General features: G+C 37.0%; 1 non-coding gene across 1 annotated transcript; it reads right to left on the bottom strand.

Annotated features, from left to right (window-relative positions):
- Nucleotides 1-995: 995 nt before the first annotated feature.
- Nucleotides 996-1,102, bottom strand: LOC141675946 (small nucleolar RNA R71). Its single transcript, XR_012556569.1, has one exon. It is a non-coding gene; the product is annotated as a small nucleolar RNA R71 (small nucleolar RNA).
- Nucleotides 1,103-23,207: the final 22,105 nt, after the last annotated feature.

Below are 23,207 nucleotides of genomic sequence, written 5' to 3'. Positions count from 1 at the left end.
CTGGTAGTAGGGTATTCATATAACGAAAGTTGGCGTTTACTAGTTTCGTGTTATCTGATTAGTTATCATCACCATTGCATGATAAGGTTAAGAACAATGACTATTAATGAAGTAGTAATGAAGTTAGAATCCCATGTTTATCTCATATAGTTAATTTAATCACTTTTAATCTCTTAGTTAATTGCATATTAGTTTAATCTTAGTTATAAACATCTTAACTTATTATTGTCTTAGCATTGAGCGATAGCCATACCATTGTTACATAGGTACATAATCTTAACTAAAAAGAGTCTCTGTGGGAACGAATCTAATTTATATATTATCCTACTTGCGAACGCGTATACTTGCGTGTAATTTTAGCGCGTGTTTTCGCCCTAACAAGTAGTTGAATCCGAGTCAGTGAACTTTAACAACCACTGATGTTAAGCGTATACTTGCGTGTAATTTTAGCGCGTGTTTTCGCCCTAACAAGTTGTTGATTCCGCTGCCGGGGACTCAGTGTTAATTTTTAGTTTATGTGCTTGACATCATTGGTTGTTAAAGTTCACTGACTCGGATTCTTTTACTTTCACGGTTTACTTGTTTGTGTTTCAGGTACTCATTACAATGGGAGATCCAGCATCACCAACGAAAGCGTTGATGGAATTTTTTCAACCCAAGATCAATGACATTCAATCTAGCATTTTCAGGCTAGCTATCACAGCTTGTACCTTTGAAATCAAGCCTGGCATAATTCAGATGGTACAAAATTCGATCCAGTTTGGGGGTTCTCCAACGGAAATCCTAATATGCATATTAGGGATTTCATCGAGATCTGTGACACTTTCAAGTTCAATAATGTTTCTGAAGATGCTATAAAGCTGAGGCTTTTCCCATTCTCTCTGAGGGACAAGGCTAAGTGCTGGTTGCATTCTCTACCGGTAGGTTCTATCACTACTTGGGAGGATCTCGCTCAGAAATTTCTTACTAAATTCTTCCCTATGGCGAAGACAGCTGCAATGAGGAATGCTCTTACTCAATTTGCGCAGCAATCGGGAGAATCTCTATGTGAAGCTTGGGAGCACTACAAGGAGATACTTAGGAAGTTTCCTCACCATAAAATGCCCGATTGGATGATCATCAATTGCTTCTATAACGTTTTGGGAGCACAGTCAAGGCCCATGCTCGATGCAGCATCAGGTGGAGCATTATGGGCAAAGAGCTATGAGGAAGCTTATGATCTAATTGAACTGATGGTTGCTAATGAATATGATAACCCCAAGGCAAGGTAGCAGAAGTTCTGGAAGTGGATACAACTATGGCTATCAATGCTCAACTAGAGGCGTTGTCTATGAAGATCGATTCTCTGGCTAACTATGGTGTTAATCAGATAACCAGTGTTTGTGAGATGTGTGCAGGTTCGCATGCGACAGAGAAATGCGTTATATCTAGTGAATCAGATCAGTTTGTGAGTAACTTTCAGAGATAGAAGTAACCAGTTCCAGAAACTTATCATCCTGACAACTGGAACCATCATAACTTCAGCTGGAGCAAAAATCAGAGTGTGATGCAACATCCTTATCAGCAGTATGTAACAAAGCCATTCAACCCTCTTGGTTTTCAACAACCGCAATGTGCACCAAGACAACAACTCCAACTTCAACAACAAACTCATGGAGGTCAGGTCTATCTTCGAATGAAAAATCTGAATTGGAGGAGTTATGGCTTATGTGCAAAAATCATGTAACACCCCCAAATCCGGGGTCGGGGATCCGGGTTGTCACGAGTTCCATTTCCCTTAATAACACCCACTCTTAATAAATAATCAACTACTCTGTACTGTGACCCCACAATAAACACACACACCACAAGTTATAGTCTCAGAGATGAATATCCAAAAATAATCACAAGTCGTTTTATTCCACAATTATATGCCAATACACCTTAAACAGGTTTCTGAATAAATTTACATTTCTTTGTCATTATTACAATTCATAAATATACATAATCTGATACATCAAAAGTTGAAAGCCTAGCCTATTGGTAGTTCCTACCTCAGCTACAGCGACATCAATGCCTATAGGAAGCTGCGGAACGTTTCCTATCCGCTCGCGAATTGGGAGCTTGGTCCTGTTCATCTTGTCTATCTGATGTTGTGTGATGAAAGAAGAAAGCAAGGGTGAGCAGCAAGCCCACCAAAATAATATGTATAATGATTAACAATATATGAGCCTTCTCATAGTACTCATGAAGGTCTTGGTCAAAAGAAATGAACCAAGATGATATCTTAATGCGATGAAGTCGCAAAATATTCAGTATATATATACATATATACTTTTCAAAATATTGGAAGTCCTCTTCCATGCATAATACACACAGAGTTCCAGTGTATAACTGTATAAAAATATCGTTGCAAGGTGATCTCATATATCTAACCTCGTCTCAACATTTTTCTGAAAATCTTTGTCATGCATAAGATAATCATTTACTAGATATAAGTTTAAAAGATGAAGTTACAAGATACTCCAATATACTTATATCTTTTCCAAATACTACTTGAACTACCACCATTCAAGTTATAATTAGTTTCCAAAGTTCATCACATAGATGATACTACAAGACCAGATTTGAATAGATTAAATCTTTAAAATATCATCAAAATAAAATGAAGTTACGAGATGCTTCATTTGATGCAAACATCATTTTGAAAACTTGACCCTGCCAACACTCGCCCAAACGTAGCCTTTCTATCGAAGTGCTCTGGGTAGTGTTGCAGAAATATCCAATTGGATGATGAACTCATTACGGGAGTTTGCTGTGCCAGGAAGACCACTTACGATGATCAGTCGTAGTAGTGCAACCCCACCATTTTCTACATGTAGAGGAGAACCTGTCGGATTTACTTGTCAACCGAACACTGAACTCCTAAGGAATGGACCGCCTTAGCGGAACTTCCAGGCCATTTGGGCCAATATAATAAGGCTGGGCCGGCGCTACTCGACCACTTACGCCACTCCTAGTTCAGATGAAATCCATGACTCTGAAACGTAAAGCTCGTTTCCCCCTTTCCCCAAGTAGAAACTTGTTGATACGGCTCCACCAAGAAGTCGTACCTAGTTGGAAAGGAAAACTCACCGATATTTCCCAGGCGATGCCTGTTAATGGATTAACTTGTTCCAAGAATTTTACTTCCCGAATATTGGGTAAGTAATCAAAAACTCTTTTACCAAGACAGCAACCTTGTTGCGAATATAAAACACACCACCGAGCCGGATCCCCCAGGTTTTGAGCGAGTATTTAAATCCCCTTTTTAAAAGGAAGATCTTAAATATAAAAATAGTTTTGGGATCCGCTCTAACTTTTGAAAATTATTTTAAAGACTCGAAAACACTTTAAAGAGTGTTTGGAGTAAAACTGATTTAATGAAGTAAATCAGTCCCCAGAATATTTAGAAAATGTCTGAATATTATTATTTAAATAATATTCCCATAAAAGATAATCTTTATAAAATAATTGAAGTAGAAGTATTAAAACTTATACTTGAAATGAATAGCAATTAATCAAAGATATACTTATACGAAAGTAATATCTTTATTTGAATAATCAAAAATAAGTTTGATTATCGACACCTTATTCTTTAATAAAATAAAGAATATATCTCAGCAAATAATCGGAGTCATAAATCCTCAAATGAATATTCAAATAATATTCAATAAATAAAATAAGCTGAGTCATAATACCTCGAATGAATATTATAAATAATATTCATTAAATAAAATAAAGGAGTCATACATCCTCAAATGAATATTCAAATAATATTCAATAAATAATGTAAAGGAGTCATACGCCTTCGAATAATATTTGAAATAATATTCAATAATAAAATAAAGTTAAAGTTATCGAATAAACCTTATTCGATTAATAGTTTTAAAAACTATATCCATATATATATATATAAATATATATATATATATATACTCGGGAACATCGACTCCCGGTTTAGAAATATGTTCACCTTTTATCCCCTATACTAAGGGTATACGCAACTACTTGCTTATTTCTAGCATAGGTATTATGCAACTATAAGCATTGAAATCAACAGATAGATAACCTGATTAGGAAACAGACATGCATATATACCATATTAGCATGCTCCAATATATCGCAAAATTTGCTAATAACAATCATGCAATATCACAAGATAATGCATATACATATATTTACATCACAACAACAGTATAACGGGTAGAAAACTTGCCTGGGCGACTGGGGTTACGAATGGCTCGGGACGAGTCTGGTAACCTATAAACAACAAGTAAGTTGGAATTAAACCAAAGTCACTTGTAAATCTATACTTTAACTAACTTAGACTCTAACGCTTGTTTTGCGCTCACTGATTTGCTTAAGTCACTCGGGTACCCTCGGCTCCACCATTTTTAATAATTTAACCTTTACGAGTTTTAAAGTGATTCCTTCGCGGATGTCTTACCAACTGCTTATTACACCTTACATAAATGTTTCATACTTCAATTAGTCCTTTAAGGTCTTTAACCTATGTTTCAAAGTAAGGCGAGGGGAAAAGTATCGTTCGCGAAACGCCGTTACTTGAAACGGTCGTTTCTCCTAAACCGTGCATCGGAATCGAACGAACTACATATCAAAACGAAGCTCGTAACATGAGCTATCTAAACATGGCAGTGGTCATAATCTAGCAGGGGGTCCTCGGGTCCTAATTTTATGCACAAAACAGTCTAAAGAAAATCGGACGTTACGACGGCTATGTTTACGCGATTACCAATATTTATACCACTCCAAATTCTTTACCAATTCACTACAAACCACCCAACCATCATCAATACATCAAACACAACTTATATCAAGGCAAAGTCAGTCCATAATCTCAAGGTTTTCCAACTTATTCAACCACAAACATGATCTACTAACCATAACTTAAGATTCATTAACCATTAACCAAGATTCATATCCAAAATCACCACAAATCCAACCAAACTATCTAACATACATGGATCTTGTTATACATACATGGATATTTCTATATATAAATTAATCCATCCATAAACTCATCAAAACTCAAAGTTCAAACTATAAGTTAAAGGTGAAAGTTGTTTATACCTCCTTGAAGCTTCCTAACACAACCCAAGAGCTTTGAATGCCTAAAAGAACCTTGATCCTTGCTTGTATAACCTTAATCTTTCATAAAAATTCAAGAAAACTAAAGTTATTTCTTGAAGGTTACTATTCACCATCTTCTTCCTTGATTTATTGGAAGAGATTGTGAAGGAATTAGGAGCTTAAACTTATAGCATATCCATATCTATGTTCAAGGAAGCTTAGATAATTACCTTGTGATTTAACAATGCTTGGAACTTGATTTTTGAAATTCTTGCCCTTGAAAAAGATGAAAAGCCGAGAGCAAGATGATGAGAATGAAATGATTTTGTGTTTTTTGATTTGTTTGGCTTAGCTTGGTTGTTTTTTGTTTTGTTTTTGGTTAATTACCTTAATAACCTTATATTTGTGTGGTTATAAACCAACCACACCTCCTCCTTCCCTATGTCATGCTTACATCACATTGCTATGTCATCCTCCCTTCCTTGTCCTCTTCTCATTGGTTGGGTGACATCACTTCCTCTAATCCCTTTGCTTAACTTCCTAATTGTTTGCCTAATGACCGCTGATCTGTTATACGGTTCGCTTAACTTTCGTTTTCGTTTATCGTTTGAGGGATCATACCCGGGATCTTATTACTTAGGTTCCCTTAACCTTTCTCAATACATTATATTCCTTTTTATGATCCTCTATTATAATCCTTTAATTTAAATCCTTTTATCCTGTTACCTTATACTCAATTCTTTCCGTATCTATTGGATTTTCGGGAAAAATCAAAGTGTTCGGATTTGGATTCTGACGATCTTTACATACACTTATATCCCATATAAAGTACTAATAAAATCTCAGAATATCCATATCAGAACCCCTACATAGTGTGGCATGAAAAGTTTTCTCATTCAGCAAAAACACTATTCATAAGGGTTTCAAAAATTTCCAAAAATTGGGGTTATTACAGTCTCCCCTCCTTAAAAGGATTCCGTCCCGGAATCAGATAGAAAATGAATAGGGATACCTTCCTAGCATTGCACTTTCTAACTCTTAAGTAAATTTTCCCACATTGTGGTCCTACCACCAAACTCTGCCTAGTTTGATAACCCTTCTCCTAAGCACTTGTCCCTTTTCGATCTATAACCCTTTCTGTTTGCTCCATATAGGTTACGTCGGGTTGCATATCTATGCGCTCATATGCCTCTATTTATCTAGCATCTGAATTACACTTCCTTAACATTGATACGTGAAACGCGTTATGACTAGCTACATGTTCTGGGTTAGGGCTAGCTCATATGCTAACTTCCCAAACGTCTTAATATATCCAAGGGTCCAACAAATTGTAGACTTAGCTTTCCTTTCTTTCCGAACCTCATCAATCCTTTCCAAGGGATACCTATAACATTACTAGGTCCCCTATTTCATACTCTTTATCCTTTCGTGTCAAATCAACATACTTATCATGACCATCTTGGGCTACTACCAGCCGTCCTCTGATTAGATCTATCATATCCTTGGTCCTTTGGACTACTGCGGGTCCGAGCATCTTGCGCTCTACAACTTCATCCTAACATAAGGGAGATCGACATTGTCTTCCCTCAATGATCTCATAAGGCGACATCTCGATAATGACATATGATCTATTGTCGTAAGATAACTCAATCCGAATTAAGTGATCATTCCAAATTCTTTCAAGTCTATTGCACAGACTCTCATTATTGCTTTTAACATTAGAGCTTCTGCTTCTCAATACCCATTCTTTTCCAGTTCGTAATCGCTACTACCTTCCGTTCCTAATATTATACTGGTTATACTTTTGCTCGTTAGCGTTCTATAACCTTTTAATAACCACGTCAACCTTAGTATCACGAATGTGTTCCCATTCCGCATACTACCACCACTTTATTACTCCTTTTTCAGTTGCTTCTATTTTCCAAAATTTGATCAATCAAATAGAAGTAAAGGAATTTGTTGAGAGATCACTATGATCATGAACACTTGTTATATCGCATAGTTAGTACAGAAGGTGGCCAGCCTTTAGTACTTGACAAGCAACTAAACAATAGATGGTATCCTACTAGGCTTCTATCACAAAGATAGATAGTCATTCGGCAATACCTCCCCTTCTGGAAGGGTTGTTCTTCTCAGCTTACTTGAAATGAAAAGAAGAGAAAAGAACGAACTGAAGAGAATTGTATATATGTAAAAAAAATATTGCCATAAAATATCTGGCTTGGAATCTACCTCTGAACTATAGAGGTTTGTCATAGGAGAACAAAACATATATGTATTTATATCAACATCAAGTATTATAGCATCGTATTTCACATGCCTAAATATTTTTGCTATCCCGTCCATCATTCTATGGACCCATGCTCTTCCTCGAGCTTATACACAATCACCTTTGAAACTCCCTCGACATCGAAAATCGAATCTGGGATCTCATTCTATACATCATCGTTACTAGGATTCTATGCTTGCACCGCAACCTTCCTCGTATAATAATACGACTCTCTATTGATAAGAAAGAATAATAATTCACTAGGTAGATACTCTACTTAATTAGTCTATCAATGATAGCTTATACACTACCACGACCCGATTAGTGGTACTCAATCTCAACACCCATTCCAATACAACTCTCACGGTTGTAATCAGCTCATTACTCGCAGAATCATTGCTTCCTTACTATGGTCCACCACTGACCTACTGTAGTCATTCATTTTCCATGAAGTCTTAATAGCTAACCATACGGAGTCCATACATGTCGTATCAAATCCTTCTAAGGAGGTAACATAATCACCATTCATGATTCATGAAGAACACTCCTGATCCTGACATACATACATGACATGAAGCAGATAAAAGTGCAGAAGAGTTTCAATCAAAGCAACGATAGCAGGTTAATACCATTCTTAATCATACGCCCTAAATAGAAGACTTAACTCAAGGGTTCATCTAGTCCTTTTTGAAACATGGTCCTAGCTTATCTCAAGATAGGACCGTCTAAGATAGATAGCCCGTTCATGGCGATTACACGAATTAAACCTTTACCAACTACTATTACGGTTGGGTATTGCATAGTCATCAGGAGGAATGTCAATCTTCCAAACCATAATACAACCTTCACAGTTTTAACCATCATCACTGTATTCTTTTGGCACAAGCGCCTATAATTATCCTCTTACCTTTAAAGTGTCGGCCACCTCTTTAGCCTTTCCTGATAGTAAAATTTCCTTACAGTCAATGTCATTTTAACCACCTCCAAATAAATTTTCTACCTTATTTCAATCACAGCTTATGTGAAAATGCTTTCCTTAAAATCTGATGAGTAAAAAAAAATCACCATTTTTTTTTCCATAAGTTATTGCCTCAGTCTTTAGAGGTTAATCACTGTCATGACTGACTCTCAATCATAATTAGAACATCTTTTATCTTAAGTCCTAATTGCCCTGAACAATTTCGACCATTACTGGTTCGATCCATACTTTCTCGTGGTTTAACACGTGCCCCACTTGGCAACATTATAATTATGTCATATTTCCTTTATCAACATTTTTATTCTTGAGAATTTCGAATATTTCCTTTCTCCTTGTAGAACCTCTAAGGTTATCCTTTAATCGTTCCTCCTGTATTCCCTATATACAGGGCATATCAAAATACCACTTACTAATACTAGAACCATTGTCTATATACTTCTGAAGAATTTCTCCACTGATCCTTAAAGGTTATTATTTCCTTAATCCTTTCCAATTCATACTGTCAAAACTCATACTATCCCTATTAAGGGTGAAATTCCAACCTTTATGCATTCCCCGAGGATTCATTTTAAGTTACCGATGTTCTATCCTTAATTCCACCTTTAAAAGGTACATGCATCCTTCCATGGATAAATCAAGTCATATATCCCTGATAAGGGTATCTTATTCAATCATTCCCACCTCGATAGTATATGCCTAATTTCACAATAACATCTGTATTCAAAATGAGGTCAATCAATATGGCCTCCAAAAGATAAGAACGGTTATCCGCTTTTCTTGCCTGATTCAGTAATGATAATAGGGATGTTCTAGAAGATGTTTGTCGTGTTCAACGTGAACCTTTTAGTTCTAACTACTCATTTACCTCTTTTATTTATCTCAACAGTCATCTCAATGTTGGGATATCTTTCATACCTGGCGTATCCCTTTCTGGGTATCAAGCCACCGGTCTTACACTTCACATTCTTGAAGGTCACTTCCTTCATCCAATTTTCCTAATTTCTTACTTCCTTGTCTCCTCAGTCTATCCGCGTCTCATTGTTTATCCTTCGAACTATCTCAATGTTTCCTCGAATCCTCCCAACTTAAAGGGGATAAAATATATGCATCTCTTATGCCTTCAACCGTCAACTTTAACTCATAGTGAATCACCCTCATCCTGACGATCATATACTTTTCTATTTCTATTAATATGAGTCTTTAGGGTTTCCTCATACCCAACTCCCTTATCATTCCTCAAACTCTGTTGCCTTTATATTCCTTTCCACTTCAATTCCTTTTTATTTTCCTTTCTCTTATCATTATTTCATGAACCAACACAACATAAGCATTGATTTCAAATATCCCGTCATTCTGGATTCGCGTCTTCAGAACGAATCTTAACAACTTTTACAACTTAGATTCATAATTCATCATACTCGTCTGCCTTTGTTCTGGCTCTAAGGCTTTTACACTATCTCCGTAACCTTGGGAAGTACTTTCCTCAAAACAATTGACTGAACTTAAATCAGTTTATTATAATCTCTGGCTCCGTGCCTTTCTTGGTCTTTCACCAGCGGGTGGTCTCTCTCTTAGGAGGGTAAGTGATAAAAACAGTCTTTTGTGATTCGTCAATCATTTAGAATCTCAAATGATTCCTATATTTCCTTTAGCCAGGCTCTTGCCTCGACTGGGTCAGCTTGTTCCTTGGAACTCTGAGAGCTTAGCGATTTAAAGGTCCTGAAAGAATTTCCCACCGCACTGTCTCCTCAGGGTGGTGGTTGGGGATAATAGTCTAAGTTCTCTTTAGACAGGTCCATGAATTTCCGTATAGGAGTACCGTCTCGGGTCTCCTTATCTCGCTCGACTTTTTGTTTCCTTAGTATGAAATGTTTCATCCTACTCCCCATAATTGGGGTCATCTTTTAATTTAAAATCCTCATTTTCCACTCCATTATGTCATGGGTTCCTTCTATCTTGATGGCGACCTCCCTGACTATCACGTTCAGGGTTTGCTCTAAATCTTATTCCTCAAACTAGCTTTCATCTAAGATCTCATCTTTAAGCTCTTGAACATTTGGAACCCAAATTCTGTAGGAATACCTCATTATTCCCTTCTCATCTTTCTCGGTATTAACCTCTTATCTATTTGTTGGCTCTCTGCCTTCATTCATAACTTTTTCTGGCACAATAAGATCTTTTCCAATAATTCGGGCTGTATTGCTATCTCAAACAGCTTTTCGGTACCGGCTCCGGTTACCTTCACTACTATTTCCATTTTCTCAAAATCTCTTATAAACTCTCCAAAAGACATTATCATCTTGAGTCTCTCCTTTTTACTAAGGGCATCAGCCACCATATTGGCTTTCCCCGAATGATAAAGAATCTCCCAATCATAATTCTTGATTAGCTCTAACCGCCTCCTCTGGCGTATGTTGAGCTCTATCTACGTGAAAATGTACTAGAGCACTTATGGCTTAGGTAATTCTCGCACTTCTCTCCATACAAGTAGTGCCTCCAATCTTTAGGGTAAAACTATTGCCACGAGCCTAAGCTCATGGGCGGGGATATCGAATTTCATATTACCTTAATTGTCTTGACGCGTACGCGATTACCTTGCTGTGTTGTATGAGAAGCACCCTAATTCCTTATGCGAAGCGTCACTACACTTCACAAAATCTCATTTTCAATCCGGCAACGCCAACATAGGGAACGTCACCAACCTTTGCTTCGGTTCTTAAAAGTTGTTCTCGCATTTCTCTGTCCATTCGAACTTCTCAGTCTTACGAGTAAGCCGCGTTAAAGGGGCTACTATCTTTACAAACTTGAACGAACCTCCGGTAGTGACCGGCCAATCCTACCTCTGGGAGTTGCCCTAACCATGGTCATCAATTCATCAGTGGTCCTTTATTCATTCTTGTCAGGATCCTCCACGAGATCCTCCTCAGCAACAATCCCATCTAGGACAACATCCTCAACCGCTACATCCTCAATATCAACATCATCTGGTCCTGCATTAGGACACTCTATCGGATCCACAATCCGATCTCCAATTAGTAATAAAACATCATCGCGCTGTTGCTCCTCAACCTCAGAGTTCGGAGTCCCGCTACTCTATACGATAACGAACTACGCTTCTATCGCTACATTTATAAGGGTTCCCATAAGGGTTTTAACTGTCAGTACTACGTTAGGTAGTCCGACTATGAACTTGGCAAGAGTTCTTATTATCTTAGTGAACTTATTATCTTAACGTCCCATCATCTCTGAGGTTTATAACGCTTGGCTCTGATACCATTTCTGTAACACCCCCAAATCCGGGGTCGGGGATCCGGGTTGTCACGAGTTCCATTTCCCTTAATAACACCCACTCTTAATAAATAATCAACTACTCTGTACTGTGACCCCACAATAAACACACACACCACAAGTTATAGTCTCAGAGATGAATATCCAAAAATAATCACAAGTCGTTTTATTCCACAATTATATGCCAATACACCTTAAACAGGTTTCTGAATAAATTTACATTTCTTTGTCATTATTACAATTCATAAATATACATAATCTGATACATCAAAGTTGAAAGCCTAGCCTATTGGTAGTTCCTACCTCAGCTACAGCGACATCAATGCCTATAGGAAGCTGCGGAACGTTTCCTATCCGCTCGCGAATTGGGAGCTTGGTCCTGTTCATCTTGTCTATCTGATGTTGTGTGATGAAAGAAGAAAGCAAGGGTGAGCAGCAAGCCCACCAAAATAATATGTATAATGATTAACAATATATGAGCCTTCTCATAGTACTCATGAAGGTCTTGGTCAAAAGAAATGAACCAAGATGATATCTTAATGCGATGAAGTCGCAAAATATTCAGTATATATATACATATATACTTTTCAAAATATTGGAAGTCCTCTTCCATGCATAATACACACAGAGTTCCAGTGTATAACTGTATAAAAATATCGTTGCAAGGTGATCTCATATATCTAACCTTGTCTCAACATTTTTCTGAAAATCTTTGTCATGCATAAGATAATCATTTACTAGATATAAGTTTAAAAGATGAAGTTACAAGATACTCCAATATACTTATATCTTTTCCAAATACTACTTGAACTACCACCATTCAAGTTATAATTAGTTTCCAAAGTTCATCACATAGATGATACTACAAGACCAGATTTGAATAGATTAAATCTTTAAAATATCATCAAAATAAAATGAAGTTACGAGATGCTTCATTTGATGCAAACATCATTTTGAAAACTTGACCCTGCCAACACTCGCCCAACCGTAGCCTTTCTATCGAAGTGCTCTGGGTAGTGTTGCAGAAATATCCAATTGGATGATGAACTCATTACGGGAGTTTGCTGTGCCAGGAAGACCACTTACGATGATCAGTCGTAGTAGTGCAACCCCACCATTTTCTACATGTAGAGGAGAACCTGTCGGATTTACTTGTCAACCGAACACTGAACTCCTAAGGAATGGACCGCCTTAGCGGAACTTCCAGGCCATTTGGGCCAATATAATAAGGCTGGGCCGGCGCTACTCGACCACTTACGCCACTCCTAGTTCAGATGAAATCCATGACTCTGAAACGTAAAGCTCGTTTCCCCCTTTCCCCAAGTAGAAACTTGTTGATACGGCTCCACCAAGAAGTCGTACCTAGTTGGAAAGGAAAACTCACCGATATTTCCCAGGCGATGCCTGTTAATGGATTAACTTGTTCCAAGAATTTTACTTCCCGAATATTGGGTAAGTAATCAAAAACTCTTTTACCAAGACAACAACCTTGTTGCGAATATAAAACACACCACCGAGCCGGATCCCCCAGGTTTTGAGCGAGTATTTAAATCCCCTTTTTAAAAGGAAGATCTTAAATATAAAAATAGTTTTGGGATCCGCTCTAACTTTTGAAAATCATTTTAAAGACTCGAAAACACTTTAAAGAGTGTTTGGAGTAAAACTGATTTAATGAAGCAAATCAGTCCCCAGAATATTTAGAAAATGTCTGAATATTATTATTTAAATAATATTCCCATAAAAAATAATCTTTATAAAATAATTGAAGTAGAAGTATTAAAACTTATACTTGAAATGAATAGCAATTAATCAAAGATATACTTATACGAAAGTAATATCTTTATTTGAATAATCAAAAATAAGTTTGATTATCGACACCTTATTCTTTAATAAAATAAAGAATATATCTCAGCAAATAATCGGAGTCATAGATCCTCAAATGAATATTCAAATAATATTCAATAAATAAAATAAGCTGAGTCATAATACCTCGAATGAATATTATAAATAATATTAATTAAATAAAATAAAGGAGTCATACATCCTCAAATGAATATTCAAATAATATTCAATAAATAATGTAAAGGAGTCATACGCCTTCGAATAATATTTGAAATAATATTCAATAATAAAATAAAGTTAAACTTATCGAATAAACCTTATTCGATTAATAGTTTTAAAAAATATATCCATATATATATATATATAAATATATATATATATATATATATATATACTCGGGAACATCGACTCCCGGTTTAGAAATATGTTCACCTTTTATCCCCTATACTAAGGGTATACGCAACTACTTGCTTATTTCTAGCATAGGTATTATGCAACTATAAGCATTGAAATCAACAGATAGATAACCAGATTACGAAACAGACATGCATATATACCATATTAGCATGCTCCAATATATCGCAAAATTTGCTAATAACAATCATGCAATGTCACAAGATAATGCATATACATATATTTACATCACAACAACAGTATAACGGGTAGAAAACTTGCCTGGGCGACTGGGGTTACGAATGGCTCGGGACGAGTCTGGTAACCTATAAACAACAAGTAAGTTGGAATTAAACCAAAGTCACTTGTAAATCTATACTTTAACTAACTTAGACTCTAACGCTTGTTTTGCGCTCACTGATTTGCTTAAGTCACTCGGGTACCCTCGGCTCCACCATTTTTAATAATTTAACCTTTACGAGTTTTAAAGTGATTCCTTCGCGGATGTCTTACCAACTGCTTATTACACCTTACATAAATGTTTCATACTTCAATTAGTCCTTTAAGGTCTTTAACCTATGTTTCAAAGTAAGGCGAGGGGAAAAGTATCGTTCGCGAAACGCCGTTACTTGAAACGGTCGTTTCTCCTAAACCGTGCATCGGAATCGAACGAACTACATATCAAAACGAAGCTCGTAACATGAGCTATCTAAACATGGCAGTGGTCATAATCTAGCAGGGGGTCCTCGGGTCCTAATGTTATGCACAAAACAGTCTAAAGAAAATCGGACGTTACGACGGCTATGTTTACGCGATTACCAATATTTATACCACTCCAAATTCTTTACCAATTCACTACAAACCACCCAACCATCATCAATACATCAAACACAACTTATATCAAGGCAAAGTCAGTCCATAATCTCAAGGTTTTCCAACTTATTCAACCACAAACATGATCTACTAACCATAACTTAAGATTCATTAACCATTAACCAAGATTCATATCCAAAATCACCACAAATCCAACCAACTATCTAACATACATGGATCTTGTTATACATACATGGATATTTCTATATATAAATTAATCCATCCATAAACTCATCAAAACTCAAAGTTCAAACTATAAGTTAAAGGTGAAAGTTGTTTATACCTCCTTGAAGCTTCCTAACACAACCCAAGAGCTTTGAATGCCTAAAAGAACCTTGATCCTTGCTTGTATAACCTTAATCTTTCATAAAAATTCAAGAAAACTAAAGTTATTTCTTGAAGGTTACTATTCACCATCTTCTTCCTTGATTTATTGGAAGAGATTGTGAAGGAATTAGGAGCTTAAACTTATAGCATATCCATATCTATGTTCAAGGAAGCTTAGATAATTACCTTGTGATTTAACAATGCTTGGAACTTGATTTTTGAAATTCTTGCCCTTGAAAAAGATGAAAAGCCGAGAGCAAGATGATGAGAATGAAATGATTTTGTGTTTTTTGATTTGTTTGGCTTAGCTTGGTTGTTTTTTGTTTTGTTTTTGGTTAATTACCTTAATAACCTTATATTTGTGTGGTTATAAACCAACCACACCTCCTCCTTCCCTATGTCATGCTTACATCACATTGCTATGTCATCCTCCCTTCCTTGTCCTCTTCTCATTGGTTGGGTGACATCACTTCCTCTAATCCCTTTGCTTAACTTCCTAATTGTTTGCCTAATGACCGCTGATCTGTTATACGGTTCGCTTAACTTTCGTTTTCGTTTATCGTTTGAGGGATCATACCCGGGATCTTATTACTTAGGTTCCCTTAACCTTTCTCAATACATTATATTCCTTTTTATGATCCTCTATTATAATCCTTTAATTTAAATCCTTTTATCCTGTTACCTTATACTCAATTCTTTCCGTATCTATTGGATTTTCGGGAAAAATCAAAGTGTTCGGATTTGGATTCTGACGATCTTTACATACACTTATATCCCATATAAAGTACTAATAAAATCTCAGAATATCCATATCAGAACCCCTACATAGTGTGGCATGAAAAGTTTTCTCATTCAGCAAAAACACTATTCATAAGGGTTTCAAAAATTTCCAAAAATTGGGGTTATTACAAATCAGGCTCTTATGTGCCAAAGCCAGGCTGTTTCTATCAAGACTCGGGAGAACCAAATAGGGCAAATTGCTAATGCCTTATTGAATCGACCATCAGAAATGCTTCCTAGTGATACAGAAGTCAATCCAGGCAAGAGGGAAGTTAACGAACAGGTGAAAGCCATTACCTTGAGGTTCGGAAAGGTCGCAAGCCCCAAATTTAGCGAGACGAAGAGTCTGAAAATTGTGTCCAGAATGCAGGTGCATCTGCATCTTTTCCAAATCCAGAAAATGAGATTGTAGCTGAAAAAGTGGTGCAGAAGGGTACCGAGGTGGAACCGAAGAAAAAAGCTGTTCAAAGCAATCACCCTGAGGGTAATACAAGGGATAAATATGTCTACCCACCTCCGCCATATCCTAAAAGGCTTCAAAAGCATAAGTTCGACAAGCAATTTGCCAAGTTTTTGGAATTTTTCAAGAAGCTGCATATCAACATACCTTTTGCTGAAGCTCTAGAACAGATGCCAAGATATGCTAAGTTCATGAAGGGTATTCTATCTCGGAAGCTAAAACTTGAGGAGTTGGACACTGTTGCTCTAAAGGAAGAGTGCAGTGCTGTGCTGCAACAGAACCTGCTTCCTAAGCTTAAAGATCCAGTAAGCTTCAAGATACCTTGCACCATTGGAAATCTGTCGTTCGACAAGTGTTTGTGTGACTTGGGAGCTAGCATCAATCTGATGCCCTTTTTAGTTTTCAAGAAACTTTGACTACCTGATCCAAAACCAGTGAACATGTCTTTGCAGTTGGCTGATCGTTCCATCACTTATCCGCGAGGAGTAGTGGAGGATATCTTGGTTAAGGTGGATAAGCTCATCGTCCCTATTGATTTTGTCATTCTAGACTTTGAGGAGGATAAGAAGATTCCCATTATCTTGGGAAGACTATTCTTGGCTACGGGCCAAACTATGATCGATGTGTAAAAAGGAGAGCTTACAATAAAGGTTTAAGATCAGAAGGTCACTTTTAAAATGTTCAAGGCAATAAAGTTACCCACAGATAAAGAGCAGTGCTATATAGTAGAGTGGGTCGACTCTGTCATGAATTCGGAGCTTGAGAAATTGCCAAGGTCAGATACCTTAGAGAGATCCTTAATAGGGGAATCAATTATTGAAGATGAAGAAGGAGCATAGCAGCTGCAGGTTTTGAATGCACCTCCGTGGAAGAGGAAGTTGGATATGCCATTTGATTCTCTTGGGTTAGCAGAGCTAAAAATTTCTCAGGAGTGTCTCGAACCGTCGATTGAAGAAGCTCCCATACTTGAGCTCAACCCACTGCCAGACCAATTGAGTTATGCATTCTTAGGTGCACCCCCGGACAAGGGGTTGGAATATATCTATGATAATCTAAAGGGTGACCGGCCGGTTCCTCCTGTTCTTACAGAGGTTCCCTCTCATGCACCATAGAAAGTTGATAGGTTTGGTCTTGGTGATGCGTAGTATAGAAGGTTGATTTGGCGTATTGAGGCCATGCATGACATCCACCGACGATTTGATGAAGATTTGACACACGCTCTCGGTACTATTTTCTGAGACACTGGTGTCGAGGTTTATTGGCCACCTGATCCTCCACCCGAAGAGGGTGATCCTCCCGCTAACTAGGTATGTCTGAATTTCTTATTATTCCCTTCAATGAGGACATTGAAAATTTTAAGTTTGGGGGTGATAATGTAAGGATTAGTTTATGTGTGTCCATATAGATTCATGTTGCATGTTTAGTTTATTTTATTCATATTTTTGCATGATTGTTCATTTAGGTCATATTTGTTTGCATATTTATTTGTGTTATTATATGAGTTCATATAGTTGCATGTGCATGCATATAACATGATCCTTTAGGTTGAGCTGTTTTTGATTGATTGGGTGATGTTGATGTGAGTGTAGTGATGATGAATAAAGGGATGTTTAAGTCTTAATGAATTGATTTGCATGCCAGGAAAAAAAATAAAATTCACAAGTCGTATAGGTTTGCTTTTGATCTAGATCATGATCATATTTGTTTATTTGGTGAGATTTAGTCACTTGTTTATATCTAGAATTTTTGGTATTCACGTAATGACGTAAAAATACTGATTTTTAAACTGGAGAAAAACTTGGATTTCATTGCTAGTTGTGAATAAGGCTAGGTGTTAAATGGATAGTAGCTGGATCATTATTTATGAGTAGTCTAGGGTTGAATGAGATGGAGCGAAACACACTCATTCAGAAATTCTTGAAAAGAAAAGAAAGAAAAGAAAAAAAGTGAAAAAAATAAGAAATAATATATAAGTGTTTATGCATAATTGATCAAGAGTGAGCTCTTTAATACTCGAGTTATTAAGTTCTAGGGGACTTTGTGCCTAGTGACCTATGGCTTTGATAGTCTGGGATACGCTAACCTAACGCTCGCTACATGGGTATTATTATATAAGTCTTATGGGACCTCATTTATTGCACGATCAAATAAGCATCTTTGTTATGTGTTCAATAATAGCATGATTCCTTGTATAACTCTAGTAGGAAGGAGGTGTTGTGAGTCATTATGCGTTTAACGTCTATTCTGTTTATAAACTTGTGATTATTTTGATGAGAGATAAGTTATGGTTATTTGATCTAGTCTCGAGAGTATATCTGTTAAGCATCCACACGCGCATGTTTCTAGTTTATGAGTTGGTTTGTGAGACTTATTCGAATTCTATTTTAAGTCATTACATTCATAGAGGCATTCGCTTGTTGGTTGGTTATGGTTATTCTGAGGGGATCGTTTGCATTATCATTTAGTTGCATTCACGTAGTTGCATTCACGCATTAGGTTGTTTTATAGTTTTGAGTCTGTTTATGCTTGAGGACAAGCATCGATTCAAGTTTGGGGGTATGATAAGTGGATTTTATATCTACTTGGAACGCTTCATTACAAGCTTAAGTTGGTGTTTTGGACTCAAGTTATTGGTATTTTTGATGTGTTTTTGTGTTTGTGCATTATAGGCATTAGTTGGAAGATTAATTGAGCTTTTCAAGGTAATATTTGCAAGGAGGTCAGAATATGATGCCACTACCATTCTCATATTGAAGAGCATCTCGAGAGCTTCGTATGGACTATTAGATCATCAAATTCTGACAGACATAACTCAAATGACATCAAAAACAAGAAATTAGAGCAAAAATCCAAATCCACAGTGCGCCCACGCTGGGAAGGGGGGCGGTCGTGCTGAAAGAATAGTAGCACGGCGTGCTCGCACTGGAATGCGGGGCAGCCGCGCCAAAACGTCAGAAACAGCGTGCGCCCGCGCGCAAGGCGGGGAGGCCGCGCAGGTTCGTTTGGGCAGAATCCTGATTCTACTTGGTTTTTGAGAGAATTAAAGCCCTGGTCAACCTGAAGCCTATATATACCATAAATAAGACATTTTTAATAACGAGGAGCGAGGGGAGAGCAATAAGAAGACCTATAGAGCACGAGAAGGCTACGGAGAAGAAGACTTTTATTTTCTTTAATATAGTTGATACTTGGATGCTTGTTTTCGATTTGTCTTTGAACCCTAGTACTCATATATTGTTTTATATCATGTTTTCATTCGAACCCATGGTAACGATGAGTTCAGTTATTAACTAATCTTTATCGTGGGGTTCAAACAGATTTACTTATGGATTTCTATAGTTAATTATTTCGATATCTTGGTGTGTGGTGATTGATTGATATCCTAGTATTGGTTGTGCTTATTCGTCTTATGTGCGTAGCTAATATATAAGATTGTTTGTTAATCTCTATTGAAGTGACAGTGAATATAGAGATTTAGAACTTGTTATGCTAGCATAGGTTCATGTAATTATTATGCATGATTCATAGGTAATTTTAACCATCTTACTTGCCCTATGTAATCACGATAGATATCTTGCGCATTAAACCTTTATGTTGTCAAATTCTATAGACATATAGGGTCTTAACATAATTGGTTTCTATTCATCTTTTATCTCTTTTGTGGATGTCTGGTAGTAGGGTATTCGTTCAACGAAAGTTGGCATTTACTAGTTTCGTGTTATCTGATTAGTTGTCATCACGATTGCATGCTAAGGTAAAGAACAATGACTTTGAATGAAGTAGTAATGAAGTTAGAATCCTATGTTTGTCTCATATAGTTAATTCAATCACTTTTAATCTCTTAGTTAATTGCATTTAGTTTAATCTTAGTTATAAACATCTCAACTTGTTATTGTCTTACCATTGGGCGATAGCCATACCATTGTTGCATAGGTGCATAATCTTAAGTTAACTAAAAAGAGTCTATGTGGTAACGAATCTGATTTATATCTTATACTACTTGCGAACGCGTATACTTTCGTGTAATTTTAGCGCATGTTTTCGCCCTAACACCTGTGGAAGCACAAACACATGCACACCTACAGGAACCTACCATGTTGAGCCTATTCCTCTCTACCAATAGCATCTAGGAAACTAACCACTTCATCCTCTCAAAAGGGTGAAGTGAGTAAAAAGAAGAGAAATGAGATAACCTTGACAGTTATGAAGAGAGTGGTGAGGAACAAACTGAAGCTGAGTCACCATTGGTCAAGAGAACAAAAAAGAGTAAGAAAACTGAGCTAACCACTCAAGCCACCTCTGTATCCTCCCAAAAGGATGCAGTTGTAACAATGGGGACTAGACATACTCTAGATACATCCTATCAACAGGATGTGTCTATTGAAAAGAGCATTCACCCCAGTGCACCCTGTATAGAGTCTGCACAGCCTACACCTGAAGAAATTCAAGTGTATGGTAGGATAAATAGGGATGACACAGACAGTGAGAGCACATCTATTGAAGCTCCCTCATCTACTCAGGGGGAGCTGCCAACATTCATGTCTGCACAACAACTTTTAATCTCCCAAATTTCTTCTTCTCATACAGCACTTGAATCTATTTCTCAAGTGCAAGCTAAATCAAGTGACATGGTTCAAGAAACCTTGCTCACCACCCAGACACAAAAATCAGATGGTAAGAGGCTACCAGTTGGGGTAGACCTTGATGACACCATCAAAACCATGGGGGGTTCATTAGTTTTTACTGAAGACCCCATGGATGTCACAAATGCACCTTCATATGCAAATCAGTCTTCACAGACTGTTAGGTTTGAGGGTAGTACTCCTGAGGGGGAGCTATCTAAATCCTCTTCAATTCAATTGGAGGTTCCTCATGTATGAACAACTCCCCTCAAAACCCTAGCAGAAATTGCATTAGTAGTTTATGCTATGAGTATAATTGCCAATGACCCTGCTATGGGAGAGGCAAGTTTATCACATTCATGTGACAATACTTTGCTAGAAGCACAAGGGTTTGAGGCTGGTGTACAACCCAGTCATATTCCCTCCAATTAAATTGGAGGTTCCCACTACAAGTGGAGGACAACACACTGTCGTAAACACAAAGCAATCTGTGAGTAAAACTGTGACTTCAGTCACAGGTTATTCTGATCGCTCAACAGCTCAACCTTAAACCTCACAACCTCAACAACAACACATTCTCTCTCAATGGCTGCAAGAATCTGAATCTCAACCTACTTCTGTAGATGATCTTCTTGTTGAGCAGATCTCTGGATTGGCAAACATCTCACAGCATCTACTCACTTCTGACATGAGCAATCAAGACTATCAAGCCATCATGCTGTTAGTCTCTAAACACGCGCTAAAATATACGCAAGTATACGCGTTCACAAGTAGTATAAGATATAAATCAGATTCGTTCCCACAGGGACTGGTTTAGGTTAACCTGTTATTTATGCACTTATACAACAATGATATGGCTATTATTCAATGTTAAGACGAATAACAATTTGGGTTTTGATTATACTATGATTAACTATTGAGAATTAAACTAGAGAACATTAACTAAAGAGGGTTGAATAATATATGACACAAATATGGGATTCTAACTTCATTAAATACTTCATTCAGTACTTCATTCAATAGCCTTTTCGTTCTTAATCTTAGCATGTAATGGTGATGACACTAATCAAATAACACGAAATTGAGAAATGCCAACTTTCGTTGTACGAATACCATACTACCAGACATCCACAAAAGAGATGGAAGCTGAATAGACACCAATTATTTTGAGACCCTATATGTCTATAGAACTTGACAACATAACGGTTTAATGCACAAGTTATCTATTGCGATTACATAGGGCAAGTAAGATGGTTAAAATTACCTATGAATCATGCATAACAATAACACATGAACCTATGCTAGCATGGCAAGTTCTAAATCCTTAAATTCACTTTCGCTTCATTAAGAATTAACACGCTGTCTTATATGTTTGCGACGCTCATAAGACGAATAAGCATAACCAATACTTGGTTATCATACAATCACCACACACTAAGGCATTGATACAAATCAACAAAAGAAATCCATAATTAAATCCGCTAGAACTCCACGATAACGATTAGCCCATATTCGGACTCATCATCAACGTGGGTTCCGATGAAAGCATGGTATAATAAATGTAGTCTTTATAAACAAATAATAAACAAAGTACGTTATCCAGAGTATTAGGTTCAACAAAACAAAAAACGAGCATCCAAGATTACAACTTAGAACAAAGATTCACAAGAATAAACTAGATCTTCTTCGCCTTCGTTGAATTGTGCTATAGGTCTTCTTGTCGTCTTCTCCTTAAGCTCCGTTACATCTCTCTCTCTCTGAAAAACGTTTTTTATTTAGGTATATATAGAAGGCCATGCAAAGTAGAAGTCCTCCAATTAGAAGCCGAGTAGAATCAGGATTTTAACATCCCAACTCGGCGCGGCAGCACGCTTCATCAGCATGGGCGCACTGTGTCTCTGAAGAAGGAGCAAATAAACTGAACCTTTCAAACTTGGCTGGCCTCCTAAATAAAATTCTGCTTTCTTTCTTTTCTTGCTGCAATGAGTTGGTTTCCCGAGCTTTATTCCTTGGACACCATCCTAACACCATATTAGCATCAAATCAATGCTAATTCTCCTGAATCCCAGATTAATGCCTGAAATGCAAAAACACTAGAAAACACATTAAAACACCAACAACTTGAGTACAAATACACCAATTCAAAACTTAATGGAGCGTTATAAAGTGTCATAAATGCCACTCAACATACCTCAAAACTTGAATCGATGCTTGTCCTCAAGCATAAACAGACTCAAAGAACAAGAAATAAAAATGCATGAA

This window comes from Apium graveolens, chromosome 7 (assembly GCF_009905375.1).
Source record: "Apium graveolens cultivar Ventura chromosome 7, ASM990537v1, whole genome shotgun sequence".
Classification (NCBI taxonomy): Eukaryota; Viridiplantae; Streptophyta; class Magnoliopsida; order Apiales; family Apiaceae; genus Apium; species Apium graveolens.
The sequence above is the reverse complement of the archived record's forward strand: the minus strand, read 5'-3'. Positions and strand labels throughout refer to the sequence as shown.